The sequence below is a fragment of the Aulostomus chinensis genome, chromosome 21 (genome assembly GCF_037954235.1).
Source record: "Aulostomus chinensis isolate RoL2024-O1b breed Wild chromosome 21, RoL_Achi_v1.0, whole genome shotgun sequence".
Classification (NCBI taxonomy): domain Eukaryota; kingdom Metazoa; phylum Chordata; class Actinopteri; order Syngnathiformes; family Aulostomidae; genus Aulostomus; species Aulostomus chinensis.
In genome coordinates this window covers 16,031,304-16,040,005 of record NC_141340.1, presented here as the reverse complement: position 1 = coordinate 16,040,005, position 8,702 = coordinate 16,031,304, and positions in this window count along the sequence as shown.

The window sequence follows — 8,702 nt, the reverse complement described above, 5'->3', positions numbered from 1 at the left end:
CTATGGGAAATGGCTCTAATAATATATCCCATCCATTCAACCATTTTCTACCACTTATCCTGTTAAGGGTCGGGGGGGGGGGGGGCTGGAGCCTATCCCAGCATCCTTCAGGACAGGACCTGGACAGGTCACCAGTCCATCGCAGGACCAACACATAGAGACAGACAACCATTCACACTCACAGTCACACCTACAGTCAATTTAGAGTCTGGATTAACCTCTTCCCCTCTTGATGTCTTTGGACTGTGGGAGGAAGCTGGAGTACCAGAGAGAACCCACACAGGAACAGGGAGAACATGCAGACTCACACAGAAAGACCCCGTGCTGGAGGCGGGACTGGAACCTGGAACCTTCTTGCTGAGAGGCGACCCATTTTGTTGTTGTTTTTTTTTAAAGTACACTATTAACCACTCATTGATTTTAAAATAAATACCTAAAACTTAACCGTTATGAAATCAGAGGGATCTATGGCTAAAAATTGCCTTGGTGACAGACAGCAATACTTTAAATAAATAATGTTAAACCAGAATTATTAAAACTACCTAAGGGGTTCACCAAGGCTCTGTGTTTATCTCAGAATTATTCATCTTGTACATGTTAACTCTATTGTATGGTGTGTGTCTTCAATACTCCAAGCAAGCTGAGCATTGTGTGGTAGCGTTGTTCTTGACCAGCTGCTGTCAGGGGTAAGTAGAAGCATCCTAGTAGTTGTATATCAACTAAACTCATCACTCCAGTGTTTCCCACCTGTTTGTACAGGCGATCGCATTCAAGGGGCCACGTCAGACCTGGATGACCAGTTACAATCACGCAGAGGAGGAGCGACGCACATTTCTCTTGAACCATAGATGATTATTTGATATGTGGAGGTACACAGTCTGGTGCGTCAGAGAACTAATTTTCAATCCGTTTGACGAAAACATGAACTACCTACCTAGATGTGAGCATCCTGCAAGACTGTAACCATGCTGTTTCATGCAACATGCTGATCAGTGAGTTGCAGCCAGGTCCAGGCCGCCTCCCCACAACAGATGTGAACGTGCATTTATTATTGGAACATAGACGGAGTGAAAATGTTCTCTAAAACTAATTCATCCTGATAAGGGGCCTTTACATCAGTGTTTTTGCCGCTAATGGCTCAGGTTACATCATGGTTCCAGATAGAAATGTACTAATACCTGCTGTCATGTAGATGATCCTGTCTCACACAGCTGGCATGGCACAAATCAGATCAGGAGCATGAGGCCATTATCATCACGAGCCAAGCAAACGCACATTTTCAGATCCCCTAATGAGTCCAAAGCTGCCGTTGTTATGAGCAGGATTTGACAACTTTTATAGCATTTTTTAGTAGATTCGCATATCAAATTAAATACACGCGGGTGAGTTAATGCTTCATCATGGCTGTCATTCACCACAGTGTCTCCGGATTCTTTCACATTCGTCACACGCTGCAGGTGTGTGCTGATGACTGTCGAGACACAGACTCAGGCATGAAAAGTCTTGGGTGAAACTATGGGTGTTTTTGTGGTTATGGTTACTTCATTCTTTCAGATAAGTTATTTTTTTAATTACTCAACACTACATAAAATAACCTCTCATTGCCAACAAACAAAATCAGCACATTTTGGGGAACATAGTAGGTGGAGAAATAACCAAGAAAGACAAGGCTGTCATTGTATTTTTTTTTTTAGTCAGCTTGGTTAAATTAAGCAACATTATCTTGGACTTTGGTTGTGTTCTCAGAGTAGGTGTGTCCTTGTAAATTGTCTGATTGTAACCATTCATTGCATCGTTACTGACCTCCCTGCACCCTGTTCCCCCACTTCTCCCTGTCTCTCCTGCTCCAAGAAGATCCCACGGATCTCTTCTATAATCTACCACACGTTCTGTTCCTGCATGTCATCTACCACACGTTCTGTTCCTGCATGTCATCTACCACACATTCTGTTCCTGCATGTCATCTACCACACGTTCTGTTCCTGCATGTCATCTACCACACGTTCTGTTCCTGCATGTCGTCTACCACACGTTCTGTTCCTGCATGTCGTCTACCACACGTTCTGTTCCTGCATGTCGTCTACCACACGTTCTGTTCCTGCATGTCGTCTACCACACGTTCTGTTCCTGCATGTCGTCTACCACACGTTCTGTTCCTGCATGTCATCTACCACACGCTCTGTTCCTGCATGTCGTCTACCACACGTTCTGTTCCTGCATGTCATCTACCACACGTTCTGTTCCTGCATGTCGTCTACCACACGTTCTGTTCCTGCATGTCGTCTACCACACGCTCTGTTCCTGCATGTCGTCTACCACACGTTCTGTTCCTGCATGTCGTCTACCACACGCTCTGTTCCTGCATGTCGTCTACCACACGTTCTGTTCCTGCATGTCGTCTACCACACGCTCTGTTCCTGCATGTCGTCTACCACACGTTCTGTTCCTGCATGTCGTCTACCACACGTTCTGTTCCTGCATGTCGTCTACCACACGTTCTGTTCCTGCATGTCGTCTACCACACGTTCTGTTCCTGCATGTCGTCTACCACACGTTCTGTTCCTGCATGTCGTCTACCACACGTTCTGTTCCTGCATGTCATCTACCACACGTTCTGTTCCTGCATGTCATCTACCACACGTTCTGTTCCTGCATGTCATCTACCACACGTTCTGTTCCTGTGTTCCTGTCTGCTTGTGAATAAAGGTCTCTACTTACCTAAGCCTCTTGCTGTGTTTGCCTCACCATAACAATTACAACTAAAAGTAGTAGTAGTAGTAGTAGTAGTAGTAGTAGTTGTCGTACTAGTAGTAGAAAACGGTGTACAGACCACCCAATAAACTCAGTCCTACATTCTGTTAGTAATCGCATAAGAACTGTATGCTGTTGAATACAATAAATGTTATTTCCATTCATTGATTCTTGCTAGTTCATGACAAGATTGGCTTTGCTCTCAGTAATTAAAGCAATAAGAAAAAAGAACACCTGCTAAAGTTGTCTAGAATTTTTGCACAATGTCTTCCCCTTGTGGTATCAAGCAGAAATGACAAATACAAAAATGCTGCGTCACATCTACGGGTGCATTGTTACAACGCGACAAAATAGTCCGCTAATGTTCAGGTGTCCGGTATGTTTTCACTCAGACACAATGACAGCACAGGTAGCCTAAATGCGAATTATCAAAAACCGAGTCAACATCTTTTATTTCTTTAACTTGTTCTGTCACATCTTTTACATCTCCTACTACTGGGGTAGGGAATTCAATCATGCTTGCAATCCTCCCTCACCTGAGGCCTGTAGCGACAGCAATCATATGGTTTCACTCCATTGGTTGCTGAGAAGATGGCTTCCCTGGCAGGTGGAATCTAAAATAGAGCCTGTATTTCATCTATATTCATTCATTTTTGCCAACAGCATTTTCGCCTCACATAACATTAAAAACCTCTGAGTGTCAAATGACATCATCTTCTTTAATGTAATCTACCCACAGTTTAAAACCAAGCAAATTATATCCAGCGTCTGTACGTGTTTTCTTTTTTTCTTTTTTTTTTTAACCTTGGTCTTTATTCACGCAAAGCTCTGCATGCAGGTACTGCAGCTTTATTCGGCTGATAGGATTTCAAACCTTACAGTTAAACACAGTATAAATGTGAAAAAACACAAGTTTTCCCATCTTGTGTTGGGGTGTGATCTTTACTGGCTGTCAAGTTTCTATCGGCGTTCTTTTCTCACCGTAACTTAGAGCAAATATATTTTTAAAGACATGGCTCACACAGGAATACGAGGACTTTTCTCTTCCTTTTACACTCTGTGACTTTCATCCAACAAGCCAGTAATGGGAATGACACATAATGTTAAGAGAATAGATGGGTTAGGTGTTGGTAAGATTTAATGGCGTGTTGAGAGACTATCGGGCGCAGAGGTACAAATGTGACATTTTGAGTAAGAATGATGTGGTAGTCTGCAGGTACAGTAAAGTTCCCCAGGCATGATGTTCTATGAAAGGTTGCTTTTAAAGTCAGACCTCATAAAAAGAACACTTCTGTACCCTTGCATGGGCCTCTTGAGGGACGCGTGTGTTGGAAAGGCACTGTAAAAAGGGCACAAGAGAGAACCTTGACTTTTGAGTGAAGTTATTATGACCTCTGCCATGGAGGCCATGTTTTTACCATTTGCTAAAAAAAACAAATTGGAAAGTTGCTGCAAGAGCTCAAACATCATACAACGTACCAAAAAAAAGAAGAAGAAGAAGAAGAAGAAGAAAAGAAACACGGCATTAAGACTATAAAAATAAGATTTAAAAGTCAAATTTTGAAGATGTTGGATAAGAACATGAAAAAGAGATAAGTGCCCATCTATGGATATACCAATGAACTCCTGAAGCAAAAGCCTTTTACATTTTGGAACCATTAAAAAAAAATGTTTTTTTAATGTTGGATTTGGCTTAGAGTGCCTTGCTGGATGTATGGGATTGCTAGTTTTCTTATGTGGCTGTCTGCAATGGTAAACTGTTATTAGATCTATCTGCTCAGCACCTGAGGTGTTCTGTACCTCCAAAAGAGTTTTCAATTATCTTTTGTGAGTACAGATACAGTTTATCTCTAAATGGTTGTTCTCTGCTGGCCCTATTTCTCATGCCAAGTACACAATTTTGTATTATATTTTGAACCTCTCATAAGACAAATATCCTACCTACCAGACTCATTTATTTATATAAATGAAAAAAATATTCATTACCAGCAAGAGAAGATTGGGATGCGGCTGTATCTGCTGCCGATACACTGCATTGAACATTAGCATCATTTGATATGGGAAGCAGCCCACAGAAAAATAAACAAGGCATTCTGCTGCAAAACATAATTTTAAAAAGTATTTACTCAAATGTGTTTTGTCAGGCATGTGGTAGATAATGAGTTTTGAATAGATAGACCTCAAACAATATGAGTTTTCAAATAACGCACTTACACTGATTTTTCTAATATGTTTCCAGCCTTTTTTCTTTTTTTTTTTCATGCAAAAACAAGTAATTATTGATTCACGCAAAATGGTCTTCCTAAGTGAGTGAAGAAGAGCATGATTCATAACCCTATTTGGTGTTGGGGAGAATTTAGAAGTAATTAGGTTAGCAGGGAATGAATTCTATATGAAACAATTTCCATGCCAGCAGCTCTGTACAACTACTGATAGGTGCAGAGTTGCAAAAACAAGTAGTGAGGTCAGTGTGGCGTTTACAGTTAGCATGCTAACTGACACTTGGACAGCTGAGATGAATAGTTTTTGTTTTTTGTTTGTTTGTTTTTTTTTGTCATAAATGACAATTTATATAGACAGATCAAGATCAGAGGTCAGAATGAATAGCGATAATTCTTCCTCAAAGTGTGCTTTGGCTGTCATGTACAGACAAATTGGTGTCTGAGCGAATCAAACCATCACCAAAAACAAAGCTGTCCATTTACAAACTCTCCAGTGCAGTGTACTGTCTTCTTTATCCAGCTGTATCCTTGGCAATCCCCAAACACTACTGCTAACCAGTATGGACAAGCATCAGCCAGCTGATTCCTCTGGATGCACCAGCTGGTCATACTAGGCCTCTACTGTGGCCGAGCGCCGAATTGGAAATGTTAGGTGTTTTTAGCTCAAAGTGTTTCTGAATGCCTGAGAAAACAGCTGGATAAAGATGACGTGGATTATACGGGACAATGTGCTGTACTGTTTATAATATTCTGTTCAAGTGTTTTGCTGTTTTTTGTTGTTGTTGTTGTTGTTTTTAAGTGGTGGGTATGGGACACCATCACTCTCAGCTAAATCTATGTGGCTGACTCTTTCTGTATTCCTGGTCACAAGGAAGTGGCGCACACTCTTTGGTCAAAGTATGCCTGTAAAATAGAAATAAGGGCGGTAGTAAATGAATCATATGAAATGATCAATATTGAATAAATTGCAGCCATGCTAGCAGCTCTGATAGACCACTCAAGAGATGCTAAGTTTGTAGATAGCATGCTAACTGCCGCCTAGACAGGTGGGACAAGGTGAGTTTGATGCAAATTTAAAGTTATAGGGTAGAATTCATTTTGAATTGAACGTGGATGTAACGTTCATGGCAGCCACTTAAAGAACTTTCATGATACTGCATCAAAACTTAACTGCGTCAATCAACCGAAAGGCCATACACAACTAAGTACTGCTACAAACCTTGGGAGATGAATCTGACTTTAGCAGCACACACTGACTATTCGTCCCAGCAGAGGTCACTCATGACACTATCTCATATCCCAGCGGCTGTTTGTCCCTGAAGGAGAACCTCAGTCATTGTCAAATTACATTTCCTGCTTGTAATTTTGTACCACAAACCTCGTCCCTTATTGCCTTGCTCACTCGCTACCCAGGGGAAATCATGTCGCAATTTGAGCAGGATTGTGCAATAGACTCACATTGATTGTTTGTTTATTGGCTGTAGGTTGTCATTCAGATTGGTCTGGAATGTTGGGATCAGACTTTAGCAGATGTTATGACCCAAAGGGAAAGAGCTCAGTCTGGATCCATCCCAAAGAAATGACAGCTGGCTCACACAGCAGCACGCATGGAGAAAAAGAATAACAAGCATTTTTTTTTTGTTAACTCATGACTCAAAATGTAAATATAGACGACTAATATGAAATAAAATTTTATAATTAAATCTTGGTTTTAGAAAAACAACGGCGATAATCATTAATAACAATAACAACAATAATAATAACACCATAACTACATGTATCTCACTATCTACATATTATTCCTGTTTTGTTATGTCACATTAGTCAACTAAAACCCTTCCCCCGGGGTATTACTCATTCCCAGGCAGTGAGGTAAAGAATGACCTAAAACAATTACACTCTGGTACACTTTAGTTTCTTGTCCTCTGCATTTGAAACAGTGCAGTTTAGTTTACTTACGTTTGTGTCACAGACCTAAGTGGGATCATGTGAAGCAAACACTGCACGGACATTGCTAGATAATGGTGTGTAAAAAGCGGAGGGCCATGAACAATATCTTTCATGAGCAGAATGTGATTGTGATTGTCATGCATGTCTGGTGAGGTGATGCATCATTTGGGCTGATACATGAGTCTCATTAAGTGAAATGGTACTGTTAGGATGCAGGATGGAAGACATTTTGCAACTGATTATAAAAGCAGCCAGCATGTATATTTAACCACGCTGTTTAACAAGATTAAGCTTGATTTATTACATTTTAGCAGATTATATATTTTCTCCACTGTAGGCACAAAAAAAATCCCTCGTCTGGGTGTTAATAGAGGTCACGTTGGGAAGAAGGGACATGTATCTTCAGTGGCAAAACACAGTGGCGGCGAAAAGTGATGAGAACGTAACAATGAGAATACAAAGAGATGGTTTATAATGTCAGGTAACAGCAAAAAGGCCGTGAACTGATTTCTTTTGCACCCTGATTGCCACATGGGAACAAATGAACAAACTGCCAATCTGCTGAACTGATTTGAGGGGGCCTCAGGTTGCTGATTAATGAAATGTGGGAGGACAAAAAGACGGCTACGAGTGGTGGCACAGTGTACCCACAATCCCTCACTGCTTTTTCTGATTGAGCTAATCACCACATTGTCCCTCAGCACTGTGGAGTCTGGGCAAGAGAAAAATACTGACGGAAGGAATCGCACAAAAAACTCCACACCCCCCCCCCCCCTCTCGCACCATCTCCCCTTTCTTCCATATCAAATCTTGCACCATTAAACCCAGTTTTTCCATAACGCCTAACGTGTCATCCATCTCACTCACTTTAATGGCAGCCTCATAATTATTTAGATGATTATGTGCTGCAAGCCATTTAGCATGCTCAATGACACATGTTTAATTTATTTGCTGCCGAAGCTTCTCACAGAGGAGCAAAAGAGAAGCGAAGATATGCCGCCGCCGCCGCTGTGGTGATGTTAGTGAAGCAAATCGGTGCCAAAATTGTTTGATAAATTGCAGCTGTTGATATTGTACGCTATGCCACATCAAAGAGCTAATGTGACACAAATAAGGTATGCTTTGTGTAGCATTGCAAAGCAACGTTTGCTCGGGCTAATGGTGTGTGTCTTGGTTGACCAGTGAACCCACATAACACACTGCACCATTGAGCAAGCTATTAGGACATGATAATGGGCAAAGCAGCCAGATGCTGAATACGGTTTTGCTTCCTTTAAAGCTTTCACGAACCCAGCAGACACGAGGTAAGGTAAATTCTAACGTTTATCTACGGGATTACCAGTAACTAGGATTACTAGTACTCGATAATTGATTTGCATTTCATAACCAACAAAATAAAATGCAGAGAAAAGTTAATTTGATCAGAAAATATCACATTTAGTGGTTGAATATGTTGCATATAAGATGAGCTTCTATGAAAAATAAGTGCTGCTCTTCTTTATTCTTGCAATAATGTCACAAGACCACTAGAGAGTAGTATAACCTCACTAGAATTTAACAGATGGCAGGCATCCCTAACAATTCCAAATAAATGTTTTGGATTTAAAATGATAGGAAACTTGATTTTTGATGAATGCATTTAAAAAAAAAAAATATTCAGGAGTGATTCAAAGTTTCAGAGCTTAATTTAGAGAAATTATATTCTGGTCGATGAGAATGAGAATGAATACACATAATGTTGTATTTTATTGTATGTACTTCTCACAATGAAATATACAC